This window comes from Lemur catta, chromosome 11, assembly GCF_020740605.2.
Source record: "Lemur catta isolate mLemCat1 chromosome 11, mLemCat1.pri, whole genome shotgun sequence".
In the NCBI taxonomy this organism is placed as follows: domain Eukaryota; kingdom Metazoa; phylum Chordata; class Mammalia; order Primates; family Lemuridae; genus Lemur; species Lemur catta.
In genome coordinates this window covers 79,469,860-79,487,516 of record NC_059138.1, presented here as the reverse complement: position 1 = coordinate 79,487,516, position 17,657 = coordinate 79,469,860, and positions in this window count along the sequence as shown.

Sequence of the window (17,657 nt, the reverse complement as noted above, 5' to 3'; positions counted from 1 at the left end):
GACGTGATGATCAAACTTACTAATCAGATACGTGTGAATTATGATAACAATGAACCACTACATTATCCCTGTTACACTGACAGAAGTTAACAACAAGCACTGGTGAGAATGAGAGGAAATTAACCCCGTGGATCAGTAGATGACAGTAAAAAAGGGTAGCAACCATATGGAAAGCAATTCAAAAGTACTTTGGGAAAATAAGAAAATACGTATTCTTATATATATTATCCTGTGTCCCCGCTAAATATTTACAGAGGTCCATAAAGGAAAGTTCATGGTGATGTTCATTGCTGCATTGCTTGTGATAAAAAAGTGTTGAAGGCAATTCTGGTGCCATTCCTAAAATAATGGATCACTGTAATTTGCTATATGATTACTGGGGAAAGAAGGAAAAGGGGAATGAAGATTGGGAATCTAAAGGAAGCAAACAAAGAACAAGAATGAGTCTCCACATCTTTGCAATTGTGAATCGTGCTGCTATAAACATTCGGGTACAGGTGTCTTTGTCATAGAATGACTTTTGTTCCTTTGGTAGATGCCCAATAATGGGATTACTGGATCCAATGGTAGGTCTACTTGAATCTGTTTAAGGTATCTCCATAATGCTTTCCACAGGGGTTGCACTAGTTTGCAGTCCCACCAGCAGTGTATGAGTGTTCCTGTCTCTCCGCATCCACGCCAACATGTGTTGTTTTGGGACTTTTTGATAAAGACCATTCTCACTGGAGTTAAGTAATATCTCATTGTGGTTTTGATTTGCATTTCCCTGATGATTAGGAATGTTGAGCATTTTTTCATATGTTTGTTAGCCATTCTTATATCTTCTTTTGAAAAATTTCTATTCATGTCCTTTGCCCACTTTTTGATAGGGTTGTTTGATTTTTTCTTGCTGATTTTCCTGAGTTCTAAATAGATTCTTGTTATCAGTCCTTTATCTGATGTGCAGTATGTGAAAATTTTTTCCCATTCTGTAGGTTGTCTGTTTATTTTCGTGACTGTTTCTTTGGCTGTGCAGAAGCTTTTTAATTTAATCAGGCCCCATTCATTTCATGAATGGATTAGTAAATTGTGGTATATGTATACCATGGAGTATTACTCAGCTATAAGAAATAACGGTGATATAGAATCCCTTTTGTTCTCCTGGAGAGAGTTGGAACACATTCTATTAAGTGAAGTATCCCAAGAATGGAAAAACAAGCACCACATGTACTCACCAGCAAATTGGTTTCCCTGATCATCACCTAAATGCACATTTGGGAATGACACCAATTGGGTATCAGACTGAGGTGGGGGGTGGGGGGAACGGATGGGTGTATACCTACATGATGAGTGCATTGCGCACCATCTGGGGAATGGTCACGCTTGAATGTGCTGACTCGGGGGGATGGGGGTGGGGGGAGGGGATGGGGTATAACTACATGATGAGTGCAATGTGCAGTGTCTGGGGAATGGACACGCTTGAAGCACTGACTCAGGGGGCGGGATGGGCGGTACATGGGCAATATGTATAACCTGAACTTTTGTACCCCCATAATAAGCTGAAATAAAAAAAAAAGAATGAGTCTCAAGAGAAATAACAAGAGATAGTCCTTCCATGTATGGATGATGGAAGTTAATATTTCATGAGTTGAGAAGTGTGATGGATTCAACTCTCTGCACCTGCAGTTCCAAAGCAAACAAAACCACCCCCAAATCCCCCTTAACATATATCTTTGCATGCTGGTGCTGCGCTTTTAAAGAAATGTTTCCTCAAGTTGAGTTGTTAGATCAAAGAGTATATGCATTTTTAATTTTAGTGTATTTTACCAGGCTGTTTCTTTCTTAGGTATTTGTAAATTTTTTTTTATATAGTCTAATCCATTTATACTTTAGGTTGAATTTAGAGTGAATTCATCAAGCTTTAAAAGAAACCCTTGAGGATTTATGCTAGAATTGCATTCTAATAAGGAATTGCAATTTAGAATTACATTAAATTAATAGCTTAATTTATGGGTAATTGACCTATTTTCAATTTGAGGAAATATTTTGTAAGGATAAAAACTAAGAAGAGATCATAAATGTAAACAGTAAAATGTTAACAATGGTTTTTCTTGGGTAATGAGGCTGAGTGTGCCTTTTTTCCTCCTATTTTCATGGGTACCCCCGATTTTCTTTACTACGCATGCTCTATTTTTATAGTGAAAGCATTTATTTAAAAAGTGAATCATCCAGTAATGGGGCCAGGAGGGACGGTTATTCCCAAAACTATTTTTTTCCTTTTAATGAGAAGGGAAATTCGAGAGCTGCATTTTAAAGGCCACAAGTTACTTATCAAAGTTGCATGCAATGATTAGCGAAGTAGAAAAATTGATATTATAGTTTTAGGCAAGTAAAACTACTTTTCTTCTTCATGAAGTAATGTTCCCAAACCAATGAGTCTCATTATGTGGCATGATCCCCAAGGACAATATTGCTGAGGTTCTCTTAATAAAGCACAGCATAAACATATTCCTTTTTGCTGTTGTTGTTGTTCCTAAAATATTTAATGGTCAGAAATACCCAGAAGGTAGGAGGAGAAGATTCTTACTAGGCAACATCAGCCCTTCTTGGCAGAGGGATGAACCGTAGAGATCTGTACTTTTCTAAAAGTGAAGAAGGAGAAACTTTTGGGTTTTATACTTACTTAATAACAGATAAAACAGCATATCAAAAGTCCGTTTTGCAATTTTTTCTGAGCAATTAAGAATATTCATTGAAGTCTTTGACTACATAGAAGCTGAAGGTGAGACAACTGCACATCTGTGCATTTCAGTTCCAACCTAACTGTGTTTTTTTTGGGGGGGGGGGGCAGGGGAGTGGGAAGGGGCAGGAGAGACACAGAAAATGAAAAAGCATATGGATGTGCTGTAGCAGGAAGGCAAGTCAACGAACTCTGGGGCTATCACTGCTTCATGGAGTCTGTGAAATCACAAGAAGGTGAGTCAGCTATTTAAGTGGTTTCTCCCATGACCTTGATCCAGAGAGTTCTGCAGGAAGCCATTCCAGGTGCAGTTAAAGGCTCTAGAATAATCTCTTACCGGAGATGAGCAGAATATGAAATTAGAAGGCATCAATTTTAGAGTTTAACAAGCAAAGGCATTAATCTTTGAACTTTATCTCTGAAATTTGATTAAGGGAGAAGTTTTTAATAGTCAAATTCAGGGCATATCTAGCTAGTTAGCATTTTATTCATTTGTTTTTATTGCAGAACCTCTGATATGCTGTCTGGACATAATTTGGGATAAGAAATAAAACAGAGGGCATATTTTTAGCCTTGGGAACCTAAGGACCTTGGGGCTGTCCTAATAAATTAGCTGTTCTGACCAATTTCTGAATCATACGGAGGCAAATTATATGCTGTACATCAGCAGCCTCATGAGGATACGCAAAGAAGCAGAGGTTGGTGCTTGGGGAGGGGCCTACTGAAGGTGGGGGCAGGTCAGCCCTACAGACCTGTGCTGATCTCCCCTGAGGCAGCAGCCATACTCCCAGGTGACCAAAAGCCCAACAGACTAAGAGAAAAATAACTTAGGCAATGTAAGGGTGTGGGGCTGGTGTCATTCTCTCCCTTCATGTAGAGAGATATCCATAAGTGTGACAAGCCTGGCCCCTGGGAGGCACTGATCTGATTTGTGAACTATATGGAGAAAACATGTTCAGCCTCTCTCCCTTCCCTCTTGGGTGAAGCTGCCCTTCAGAACAACACTTCCCTCTGCCCTCTCCCCACCCTTAGCAAGACCAACAATTCATTAAAAGCTTTAGGAGCCCTGCTCTGATCCAGAATTGCTTGTGCTGGACAGGGATTTGTTTAGTTTAAGTCACTTTCCTCCCTCACTTCCCCCCTCTAAAGTCCCTGGAGAGCCATGTGTCCTGCAGACAGCATGGACTTTCAGTTACTTTCTTCCACGCTTCTCATTATAAAAGTGCCTTCTCCTCCCAATCCCTTCCTTCTAGGGAGCTTCCTGTGTAGAAGCCAGCTTGTCCATTCTCCAACCCTGCCTCCAGTAGCCATTTCCAGTGACAAGGTGGTATTTTGTTTACTCTTTGACTTATTTTTCAGGTGGATCTCAACCGGCACATGGGTATTGCAGAGGTCAAGTGTGAAAGTGTGATATTCAGCCCTGAATCTGCATGAACACTGGGGGTCATGGTACTGTTACACTGAACAGAGACTTTCAATCATCATGTATTTTCATGGTCATTACCTTAGTTATATTCATCCCTTTCATAACCTCTGGATGAAGGAAAAGGTCCAGAAGCTAGTCTATGGTCTCTCAAGTGTGTTTCATCATTTACTTATTTATAAACTTTTATTTATTTATTTGAGACAGAGTCTCACTCTGTTGCCCAGTAGCTGGGACTACAGGCATGCACCACCATGCCCGACTAACTTTTTCTATATATTTTTAGTTGTCCAGCTAATTTATTTCTTTTCTTTTTTTTTTTTTTTTTTTTTTTTTTAGGAAAGACGGGGTTCTCATTCTTGCTCAGGCTAATCTCGAACTCCTGAGCTCAAATGATCCGCCCGCCTTGGCCTCCCAAGTGCTAGGATTACAGGCGTGAGCCACCACGCCCGGCCTGCTTATTTATAAACTTTTAAATTAAGTACCCATAAGACATAGGATCTTGATCTGAAGGGAATGTTGACCCAATCCAGTGGCGTGGGATGTTGTGGCCAGATTGTACTGGCTCAGAAGACAGAGACTGCGCACAACTTACAAACTCTGCATTCAGTGACATCACCTTGGTAGCTTCAAATCAGCAATTTACACTAAAGTAATTGGCAAATGCTACAAATCAGGACTGCTTTTAAACATCTGTCTTACCAGTACCCCACTTTCTTCACCCCAAATATCTCCACACCATTTTTCTTATTAAAGGGCTCAAGTATTATAAGTATCCCAAATCAGTATCAAATTTGATGACTGGAAATTGTGACTTTATTTAGTTAATCCATAGCCTTGAACTTGGAAGGAGAGTGAGAGACTGGGGGAGAAGTCAGAGACAAGACCTGTTCCTTAGGCCTTTGGAGGGTGTCCCATGAGGCCATTCCCTCTTTCAACCAACTCTGTCCATCTCCACAGTCCTCTGTGCTTCCCCTCTCCTTTCTCACCTCCTGTCTCAGGACATTCTTCCCATATGATACCAGCCGCCCCAGCAACTTCCCGTCTTTCTCCACATGTCTAACAAATGCTGACCCAGTCTACAGCCCTAAGTTAATGACATTTTTCTCTATCTGGGTTTCCCTTGGTTCTGAAGAGGGGAGGGATGTCTTGCTAGTTGTGGGGTGTGGAAGGGTGTAACTTGCTTAAACTGCATGTCCACTTTCTTCATCAATAGGGCTGTATTTGTTTTCTCCTAGATAACCAAAGGAAAACGCAGCTACCATGATTGTGTATATTCTTCCAAAGAGAAACCAGAGTTGGCCCATTTGAGGAACTAAAATTTGATTACTAACAATGGCATTGACCTTGCCTTGGTCTTCTGCTGAAGATGCAATAGCCTCATGCCTGAACCCATTCTTGTTACAAAGGCCCGTGTTAACAGAATCATCAAAGGTGAAAGTCCCCTCATCAAAGAGATGTCTCTATACGCTTCAGTTCAGACATTTCTTTTTTTTTCTTTCTTTTTTCTTTTTTTGAGACAGTCTTCTCACTCTGTTGCCGGGACTAGAGTGCCGTGGCATCAGCCTAGCCCACAGCAACCTCAGACTCCTGGGCTCAAGTGACTCTCCTGCCTCAGCCTCCCGAGTAGCTGGGATTACAGGAGCTAACCACCATGCCCAGTTAATTTTTTCTATTTTTGGTAGAGACAGTTGTGCTCTTCCTCAAGCTGATCTTGAACTCTGGATCTCAAGCGATCCTCCCACCTCAGCCTCCCAGATTGTTAGGATTACAGGCATGAGCCACTGCACCTAACTGGCATTTGTTTACTTGATGCCTTATTTTGTTTTACTGTTATGATTTGGGTCTCTCATAGGGAGGAGAAGTTCACTTTGATATTAGCAAAAAAAAAAAAAAAAAAAAAAAAACAGATGTTGCAGGTTTCAGAGCTCTGACTCAGCTACTTAAGGCAAGTCCTTTCCTTAGCCCCATAAAAAGGCCCACCCCTAAATAATACCCATTGCAACCTTATGTGCACAGCATTGAGTGTAGCTTCTGCTTAAATAGCCTTTGAAAAACTGGAGAAAGCCTACTGGAAGGAAATCTATTGGAATGGGACTTTACTGTAGCCCCAGACCTGCTCATTCACCATTCTGCTAATCCAGAGAGCACAATTAAAGTACAGCTTTTGTTTGTAAAACCCACTTTAGTTTATCCTGCAGAGTTTTCAGGAGGCACCCACTTGCTAAAGATTAATACTCAGTATTGAAGAGGATTAAGTGCTTACATAATCCAGCAGGCAAAAGGAGATTAGGAAAAAATCATTCTACCTTTTGCTTGTTGGCTTCCAAGTACTCCCAGTACATTGTTTGAGGCTCACAACTTCAGTTTTCAGTTAATACAATGTCAAGGAACTTTTGAAAAGAATATTTTACTTTCAGTGATGAAGCATAATGTAATAGGTAAGAAAATGAACTTTGGAATGAGATGTCTAGGTCTGAATGTTAACCCTATGACCTATGAACAGTGTGACCTTGAGAAAATTGCTTAACCTCTTTGTGTCTCTGTTTCCTCATCTGCTAAATGGGATATTTTACCTCATAGATTTGAACTTTAAATCAGTTAATACTTAAAGAGCTTTTTACAATAGCCCCTATATACAGTAAGGGCTATAGAAGTGTTTGTTATATAAAGTACATTTTAAAAAAATGACACAAGTTTGGTGTTGAATTTGTTTGTGTCCCTGAGCATTTTTTTAATGCTCACAATGAACAATGAGAGGAAACAAATAAATGATTTGGAGATAAATATTTGACTCTTTTGATTGCATGGTTTTACACATAGATACTAAACACATCATGTCACTCTAGAACACGATTTGATAGCTCCCAGTAGGCCAATCAGTTCTCAAGAGGATTAGAAAACTGCTCTTTGAAGCTTCCTTTATAATCCTTTGTGGGCTCTAGAAAAATAAGTCACCCTCAAGGCCATATACCACCTCCAGTCATTCTCTTATCCCTCAGAAAAATGTTAATAATATCAGTAAACTTCAAATTCCTAGCTATTATATTTAGCAATAAAGTTAGTAAAAAAATTCTTCATTACATTTAACAGATGAGGAAACCAAGACTCCTGAAGGTTAATAATTTTCTAGAGCCAGGAAAATTACGTGATCCAACAAGGTCTGGAACTGGAACTGTGGTTTCATAATTTTTAATCTACACTGTAAACTGAGTTTGTAGAGTATCTTATTCTGTTCCAGCTTCTCTAACAAAATATCTTGGACTGGGAAATTTATAAATGACAGATATTTAGTTTTTACAGTTCTGGAGCCTGGGAAGTCCAAGATCAAGGTACTAGCAGATTTAGTGTCTGCTGAAGGCTCACTCTTTGCTTCCAAGATGGTACCTTGTTGTTGTGTCCTCACGTGATGGAAGGGGTGAATGCTGTGTCCTCACAAAGCTGAAGGTGGAAGGGCAAAAGGGACTAGGATTCTTCCTTCAACCTCTTTTATAAGGGCATTAATTCCATTCATGAGGGTGGAGTGCCTATGACTTAATCACTGGCTCAAGACTCCACTTCTTATTACTATTACGTTGGGTATCATCAGGTTCCAACATACTAATTTTGGAGGTACACACACATGCAAACCACAGCAAAGGGAAAAGTTTGACATGCCCATTGACATTGTCTTTAGGGTACAGAACATCCCAGGGCAGGAATCAGAAAATGCACAAGTGAAAAACATTAACCAATCAAATTTATTTACTTATCATTTTCCAGATGTCTTGACTGTTTCCTTCTGCACTAAGAGAAAGTAGTTTTGATGTGAAAATAGCATTGATTCAGCTTCTTGATTTTTTCCTTCTGCCAAGTGATGGAAAGGTATCTTGGGATTTGTGTGTGTGCATGTATGTTTTAACTACTTTCAGAACCACCTCCACTTACACACATAGACACACTCACAAGCTTCAAATTGTATTTGAACTTTTCGTTCAAGTATCTGCCATTTTTCATGGATTACTGGCAGTTCTTGCTTTCCCACTGTGTGAAATTGTAGCACAGTTTTTATTCTTCATTTGGAGTTTATTCTGCTTAGCTGAAGACATGAACTTTAAGTCTGTATTTTTTATGTAATTTCTTTCAAAGGAAGTTAACAGTACAATTAATCCATGACTACACATGAGCCCCTCTATCAGACAATGTTGTAAATTCAAATTTCTAGAACTTTCTAAATGATGAAATGCTGGATGGCTAACTTTTTTTCACCTTCAGCCTTGCTAATATTGCAAAGTGTGCTGGTTTATAGACTGTTCTGAGTAGCCCACTCAAGGCAGTGCTGGTGATCATCAGTATGCATTAATGTGGTCCTATAGTTGTGACTGATGCATCTCTTTTTTTCCCAATTGTTTTATTGTGGTAAAATACACATAACAATTTACCACCTTAACCATTTTAAGTGTATAGTTCAGTGGTATTAAATACATTCATAATGTTCTGCTATCATCATCACATCTATCTCCATAATTGTTTTTATGCTGTAAGACTGAAACTCTATAATGCCATTAAACACTAACTCCCATTCTACTTTCTGTGTCTAAGAGTTTTGACTGATCTAAGTAGCTCATATAAGTGAGATCATACAGTTTGAGTTTTTGTGACTCTCTTATTTCATTCAGCATAATATCCTCAAGGTTAATTCATGTTGTAGCAAGTGTCAGAATTTCCTTCCTTTCTAAGGCTGAATAATATTCCATTGTATATATGCACCACATTTTATTTATTAATTCATTCATCAATGTACCCTTGGGTTGCTTCATGTTCTAGCTATTGTGAATAATACTTCCATGGACATGGGTGTACAAGTATCTCTTCAAGACCCTTCTTTCAGATTTTGGGGGCATATATCCAGAAATGAAATTGCTTGATCATATGGTAATCATATTTTTAATTTTTTGCATAAACTCCTTTCTGTTTTGCACAGTGGCTGCACATTGTACATTCCCACAAACAGCACACAAAGGTTTCAATTTCTCCATGTCCTTGGCAACACTTGCTATTTTCTGGGTTTTTAACAGTAGACATTCTAATAGGTGTGAGGTAGTATCTCATTATAGTTTTGATTTCCATTTCCCAAATAATTATTGATGTTGAGCATCTTTTCATTTGTATGGCTATGAGCAGGTGGGTCTCCAGGATCCACCTCTGCTTTGAATTTATCCTTTTTGTATATTGCCTTCCTCATAATATTGAATTAGCAGAAAGAGTCCAGGGACTAAAAATATTTTGAACCCATGGTGTGTGAGGAAAGAGTGCAGTGTTGAGTCAGAGATCAGCATAGAGTTTCTATCAAAAACAAGCAAATTTTCTAGGGAAAATTACTTAATTTTCTGAGCCTTAGTTTCTTGATTTAAAAAAAGAAAAATGGTTTGACCAGGTGATCTTCAATTTTTTTCTTCCACTCTAACTTTGTGATTCACCAGGGATAATTAAAAACCACTAATGTCACCATCACAAGTTGCTATTAAAATAAAGATGTGGACAGCAACATGAGAAGGGAAGGTTAGTGGTAGTAGCAGTCAGGAAGGAGGCATAATACATTAACACAACAGGCTTATTTTACAGGTGAGAAAACATGACTGTGTGACCACGTGGGGACAGGTTGGCCAAATCATCCCACGAAATATCACTAGATTTTGTCTTGAGAAATAAAAATAAAATCCTGAACTCCCCAACTGAATGAATAGATGCCCCCTTGACCAAGAGGACCCCAGAGAAGCCTTAAAAAACTGAGTTCCTGGCCATGATGGAACAGGCAGTTGGGCACACATTGTTTTATACCCTCCCTCACTAACCACCATTAGGCTTTCTTTCCTGAATTAGAAACCAGCTGTGGAGGCTAAGGCAACTCCATCTTGGATGATAATCCACCATGTTGACTTCTGATTAACCTCTGTTCCAGGAATGCCTCTAGATTTCTACTTTATCTACTGTTACCCTTTGGGCAAAACAACCTTGACCAAAGTCTTGCTCTTAGGCAGATTCACATAGTAGTCTTGCCTTTCCCTGAGGAGTTGACTTCAATGGTCCTACACACTCCTTCTCTGTGATATGTAAGCCTGGATCTCGGGGGGTAATGGAATGAGGTTCCACCATCTCTTTTCAGCTAGCCAGTGCCTGGGACATGGCTTCTGTTTGTAAATCCCTATTAAATGTTTCTTGCTGAGAAACCAGACAAGTCAGCCTCTTTCTTTAGCCTCTCAACTTCCTTGATCTTTGTGGGTATGTTTGCCTAGACTGCTCCACCCCATAACACCAGCCCTTCCAAAAGATTTGCTCCACTGTGGATTTACACAACTGACCAGCATTCCTTGCTGATAAGAGACCACTTGACCATGGACTGGTTCTGGCCAGTTCACAGAGGCAATGAACAGATGCCTCTGTGCCCTGTTTCACCTTTTGATGCATGGAGCCTAATTGTAATATATTTAAATGTTCAGTATCCACCCCAAAGTGAATATGAGATTCAGGTAACATGCATGTTTGCTTACTATGCATGCATGTGCCCCCATTATGAATATTCATAACTCCTCCTATAACCTGTTAAATATGTATACTCAGCCAACCCATTTGGCAAGAATTCCTAGTCCACCCTCTCCCTTAAAGTGCCTGCTTCTGGTTTCTGCTGGAGGCTACGCTTCCTAGTCTGCTGATACCCAGCCTACCGCTGCAGCACTTTACAGGAAACAGAGCTCTCCACTCCAAATTTATGAACCTCATGATTCCTTAGTTGAGTCTCAAATTTCCGGGTTGACTAGGAATTCAAGCAGGGAAAGAGCTTGATTTGGTAGATTTAGAAAGAATCCTAGAACTCAATAAAGTAGAAAATTTGGTAGGTGTTTCTGTTTGATCTCTGAAAGAAATCATGACAATTGCTAACCTTGATTTGCTACAGACCTTCTGGAAAGCAAGACTGCCGAATTCCTGGAATTTTGTGCTTGGATGATCAGACAGGCCTGAAAGCCTTAAGGGCTTGCTAAATTAAGAACAAGGGAAATAAACAGTGGATCTAAATTAGGATGATATTTTAAAAACATTACTGAGACTTGAGTTTCTTTATTTGCTTCATTCAGGGGAAGGTCTACTTTTTCAGAATTTCTACCTTTCTGTCTGCCTCTATGTTTTTTTACTTGCTGGAAGTAATAATTGCCAAATGCCAGAGGCTCAGGTGTGAGATTTTAATCTTTCAAAAGCCAATTAAATATCAAAGTTAAGATGGCCCACCACTGTAGAGATAATATATACATTATTAGTTAAAGGAGAATGAATCAAAATTTATCTGAGCCGGATATGGCAACATCTCTGGTTCTTCCAGAAAAACAGGTTCATAGAACTCTGCATCTCTGTATGAGGGGGTAGACCAGTGTCCTCTAAGTGCAAACCAGGAACTCAGATTAACTGTATTGTGTAAGAGAAGAGATAGCCTTTGGGAATTCTGTGTAGTCCTTTTCCTTTCATCTGAGTGCTTTTGGGAGGAAAAAAAATCACTTTATATTAGTCACACAGAACTCATTGACTTCGCTCCAATGCAGTGATTTTTCCTTTTTATGATTACAAATTATTGAGGTTCCTCCACGGCCCAAAGACTGAGGAGGTGGGCCTCAGAGAGCCAAGAGCAGACTGGGGTAAACAATGCCCTGCTGATTAACGAGCCCTGCCCTATTACTTTGTGTAAAGTTTCTCAGGTGGGCAGTTACCTCATAATTTCATTTCAGCAGAATGAGAGTTAAGGGACCTTGAAGGAAGCATGCTGCTCCCTTTAATCATTTTGTCAGAATAGCTTTCAATTTGCAGGGAGTTGCACAAGGAAAAAGAGGAAGATTGCACTTCTTAAATTCCTTGAAGGCAACACACATTTTATAGACACCATATTGTGGAATGAAGAAAGCTGTCAAACAGTCGTTTCTTAATAAAGTCACTTTGCCTGTTATTTTGTCCAGCCTTTTGTCTTGATCACATTTCTCCACTACTCTATAAGAGTGGAAGGAACAGTGAGTGAGGGGTCAGAAGACCTAGATGTGAATACTTACTTATCTGAGCCCCTGAATCTTGCTCTCACACATGGGGAGTGAGTAATATTTTCCAATCCCTCACCGAATTGCAAATGAAATAATGTCAAGGACAGTACTGTTTATGGTTATTTTAAAATGTTCATCATTATAACGTGTTTTTCTTGAGGAGAAAAAGCTCTTCTCCACTTCACCCTACCTGGAGAAAGGGGAGTGGAGATGCAGAGGTCAAGATTAAGGTTTTATTGTTCAGTGAGAGTGAGTGGAATCTCACCACCTGCTGGAAAGCTGAGCTCTTCCTGGAGTCCCTTAGTTTTACTTAATGAGAATTAAACTTCAGGGGCGCCCGCTCCGCTGTTTCTATCTCTTTGCAGATGCTTCGGTACCTCTTAGATCATAGACATTGGGAGAGTTTTATATAGAATTTGAGTGCTGTATTTTTTTCCACCAAATTCCTGAATTTTTTGTGGTCAGTGTGTTTATGTGGTATGAATGTCTGTGCTATTCTAGTGGATCACTGCATTCTCATACAGCAACGGTAGTTGAGGTTTTGGATTATGTGCATAAGGGCTAAAAGGTCAATCCAACCTATTCTCAAGAACAAAAGCAATTTCTTTGCAGTATGATGAATGATAGGGTAATAGAGCATTGACCTGGGGCCATTTAACGTAGATAATCTCTTTCTGCAATTTACCCTGTCAGTGCCCCACCCATATTCCCTAGTCTGCCCCAGCCCTGTACTGCCAGAGGGTATTTGCTGTCTGCAGGGGTGTGCATTGCATGCACTCACTCGCACTGCACAGCAGATTGGGAGTGCCAGAGAGAGTCCCAGGAAAGGCTCCCAGCCAAAGAGTAATGAGAATTGAGAATTGGTGTCAACAATTGTAGAATCTAGGTGGTGGGTATATGGGTGTACAATGTACAATTCTTTACACTTTTCTGAATGTTTGAAAATTTTCATAGTAACATGTTGGATGGGATGGTATTATAGAAAGCAAACATGGGAAAATATTCACCATATGTTCAATAAAAGTGAAGTGAAGGTTATAAAATAGCTTACACTACGATGACAATTTTGTAAATAAATATGTGTGTGTATACATATATGATGAGTGTGTATATATAGAGAGAGATTATGTATATATAGACTCTCATATATTTATATGTATGAGTGTTTATATATAGTGAGAAAGAGAAAGAGATATGTAGATAGATAGATATGTATATGCTACTTTCAATCCCTTTACTCATATTAGATAAAATATTTTTGGAAGGAAATACAACAAAAATGCAATTGTTGGCTATGGGTAAGGAGCGTACAGAGAATTTTTAAAAATTAACTACTTATTAATTCTCTGTACCTTCCAAGTATCCTATAATGTATCCATTTATATAGTCAGATTAAGACATTATTTACTAATTATATTTTGAATGGTGTTTAATGATAGGAAAAACAAAGCTATACATAGTTGTTTTATGGTATGATTACAGCTGTAAACTGTATATGTGATGTTGGTAGGTTTTAAGATCTTTTTATGGCTGGTTACGAAGGGGAAACAGATTAGAGTATGTTGGAAGTTAAATCACAAGGGTAATAATACTTATCTTTACGATGTACTTTTACAGGGAATGTTTTTAATTCTAAAGCTTTTTATTTGTCTAGATTTTCTACAACAACATTTATTATTTTTACCACTAAAAAAAAAAACAACACATTTTATTTTCAAGGGAAAAAGCCTAAGTTTTTATTCAGGTCCAAAACTTTCTCATAGGACTGTTATGAGTCAAATGAAATTATGTATGAGAAAACACTTTTCTAAATGTAAAAATGTAGAAATTATAACATATTATGATAATTTTCCTACAGCTTTTTAGACTCAAGAGATTATTTTAAGCATTAAGAATATGAGGCTCTTGTTACAAATAAAATCTTTGGGCTCTACTGATTCACCTTTCATGAGACTCATTTTTCATTGAATAGCCAGAGAATAACAAGCTTCATATATCATTATCTGAGTCAGAGAGCAATAAAAATCCATAACAGTGGAGAATTTTATTAAACCTGTGAATGCCAGGGCTGTTTTAATTCCACACTCAGAGCCCAGAACAACATTGCTTGATGGAAACATGTATAACATGTACGTGGAATTGAAATTGGTAAGCGGAGGTGTTAGGTCTGGTGGAGGGCAAACAGGTGGCAAAGGAATGGCTAAGAATGGAAAGCAGAGCGAAATTGTAGCTAGGAACCAAATTGTGGCTAAGAACTGTTCCCTGGTGGGAACATACATAGTAGAAATTTCCTAGCAACCTTTAACTGACCTAGAGGTCATTACCATCTAATTAGCATAGCATGGGTGGAGCTTGGTGAAGGATTCCGGGGAAGACCCATGTGCAGAATGGGAAACTGTTACATAACCAACCTGTTTGTTATATAACCCCAACCTGTCAATCACCCCCAAAGGTGGGAAATGGCAACCAATGCTGCCAGGAGAAAGGTGGGACAAACTAGTGGGCTTATAAAACTTTCATTTCTTGGTACACCCCACATACAGAACCACATGCATTGACCAGAATTTCCATCCCAAATAGCTTTAAATTTCAGTGAAAAGAAAAAAAAAAGAAAACCTAAGAAAAAGAGAATTTTGAGTGATCTGTTATAAGCATCTATTTTATTTATATTTATCCAATTTATTATTCTGTAGCCTATGAAAACCAGGAATTCACCATAGTAAGACCTCCAAAATTAAACACATGAGCATTTTCGCCAATAACTCAGAAGACCTAGCTGTTCTCACCAAACCAACAATACCACAAATTAGTCCTATTTATCAAAACCACACAAACACAGATCTAATTTTCCTCCCAAATTCCAATCATGGGATATAAAAGGAAATAAGCTTTTTTTCTTTTTAGACCCTCTAACTTATTCATTCCAGCTGTGGAGAAGGCATCCCAGCTGGATGCCTGTCGTCACCCCCATCTTGAACAGGCTTTCTGTTAGACACAGGGGTTAGGGAAGCCCCTAAGCCTTTCAGAGAACTAGCAAGGACAAGGTTTCCAGCTTCCCTTTCCCTTTAAGAAAGCCAAGAAGACAATAGTGGCCAAGCCTTGCAAAGTTAAGAATGGTGCCTCTGAGAAAGCAAAGTCTAGAGGAGAGAAAATACAACACAGCCAAACAAATGCTGCAACATACAGAGTACAGCTTTTCCCAGTAGGGGTAGGGTGACTGGGAAGCACCAGAAAAGGAGTGAGCAAAGGAGAGAGCACAGAGAAGCTGTGAAAATACACGGGAGCTTGTAATTTATCTTCCACTCCCACGGTGGAGATAGGGGAGGGAAACAGAGGTTCTGAAAACTTAGGGGACCAAACTCGGAGAAATAAGGTGACATAAAGACAGTGCTGCCTTGTTGCACTGTCAAAGCCACCTCCTACAAACACACGTAACTCCGTCATCTTACCTTACAGGAGTTAGAAGGGGTTCCCAAAGTCAGAAGGAGTTCCCAGGTTTCAGCACCAAATGTTAGGTTTGTCTGTGTGGATGTTTTCTGGTTCCCCGGTTCCCAATGTCAAGAATGAATACTGGTACCAGGTCAATCTGGTAATGGAGTGATCACAAACAGAGCAATTTTATACAAACGGTTTATCACATACAAGAAAGAATGAAAGTAAAGAAAGAAGCTACACAAAGGAAAATACATTCTGAAGAGAGTGGAACAGGTTGGCCATCATGAGTGGAGAAAGAGCCCAAAGGCTAAGCACATTCTGCCCTTTATAAGCCCACTAGTTTGTCCCACCTTTCCACTGGCAGGACTGGTTGCCATTTCCCGCCTTTGGGGGTGCTTGACAAGTTGGGGTTATATAACAGGTTACATAACATGTTGGTTATGTAACAGTTTCCCATTTTGCACATGGGTCTTCCCCAGAATCCTTCACCAAGCTCCACCTATGCCATGCTAATTAGATGGTAATGAGCTCTAGGTCAGTGAAAGGTTACTAGGAAATTTTTACTATGTATGTTCCCACCAGGGAACAGTTCCTAGCCACAGTTTGGTTCCTAGTTACAATTTGGTTCTGCTCTCCATGCTTAGCCACTCCCTTGCCACCTGTTTACCTCCCACCAGAACTAACAAAGGTGACTGTGAGGCACCCTGACATCCTTTAGAGTGTGAGATGGCTTACCTACCATGGATTCCTTCCCTCTCTGTACACACATGCCAGTCCTTCATTGAGCCACGATATCTATTCTTCCACCCACTTGAACCTGGACTGGCCCAAATGCTTTGACCAGTAGAACATGGTAGAAGTGATGTTGTGCTAGCTTAGGGGCTACCCCTTAGCAGAAGTGGCAATGTCTGCTTCCTCCTCTGAGCTGCTGTATAAGAAGTCCAGGCTACCCTGCCAGAGAGACAGCACTCAGGTACCCAAAGACTCTCTTCCACCGAAACATTTCATCTCTCTTCCTCTGCCATGTCAGGGAGCTGTAAGTTCATCTAGCTCTGCTCGTGACTCTGTTCCGAGAGTGGCACTGAGTGGCATAGATTCGTCAGGATGCCCCCATGGCAGCAGCTCTACACTGCATTCCCCTACCAGCTTTATCAGCAATAGGGCACTCGCAGTCTCCATCTGTCTATGCTGTCTGATTTCTCCACCTAGAGGTGTGAGCTGGGGAAAAGATTTGATTTATATAATCATCATCTCAAAACTCGACATTTGAAGATTTTCTTTTATCTATGTAATTAGAAAAATTGCCAGGACAACTTCTAGCATGAATCTCTCGTCATTGATTTTGCCTGCACTGCAGAGAGCCATTTCATTTACGTGTCTGTGTCTCTAGGTCAGCAGAGCACTCTGGTACAATTAGCCCCTGCCACACAAGTCTAATAGGCTCCCAAGTTGTAGCTAGTGGGCAGAACACATACATTTTATCATTAATATAAAAACTGCTGTGCTTCTATTAATGGAAAAGAAAGTTTCAGCTTTAACCTCCCAAATTGAAACATGTCTGAGCAATACTTTATGAGACATGCCTCTAAGCTGCCTGCAACCAGCTTCAGTATTGTAGATGTGGGAAAAAGTCCAGCTTTGTGGGTGGTTTATAAATCTGTGGGAGTACTGTCTGATAACTGATAAACAGAGCAACATAATAGATGTTTATCTTTGATTATAGTTCCTATTACTCTTTGTCTGATATTTTGTTCTGGAATATCCATTAGTCATATCTGTCCTCCACATGCATTGACTTTCTCATTGTTTAAATCTCTGCTCATTTCCTGAATATTGTGGAATGCTGTCCCTTTTGTCTCTCCATTACTACCTGTAATCCTAGTATTTCTATACTTGATATGTAATCATAGTTTCATGAGCTCTTTTGACAGAAAATAATGATTATGCCAAAAGTACTTTGAGAACTAATCATGTGCTATCCCAAATAGTCATTGTTTTGTGTGTATAATAACCCCACTGCTGC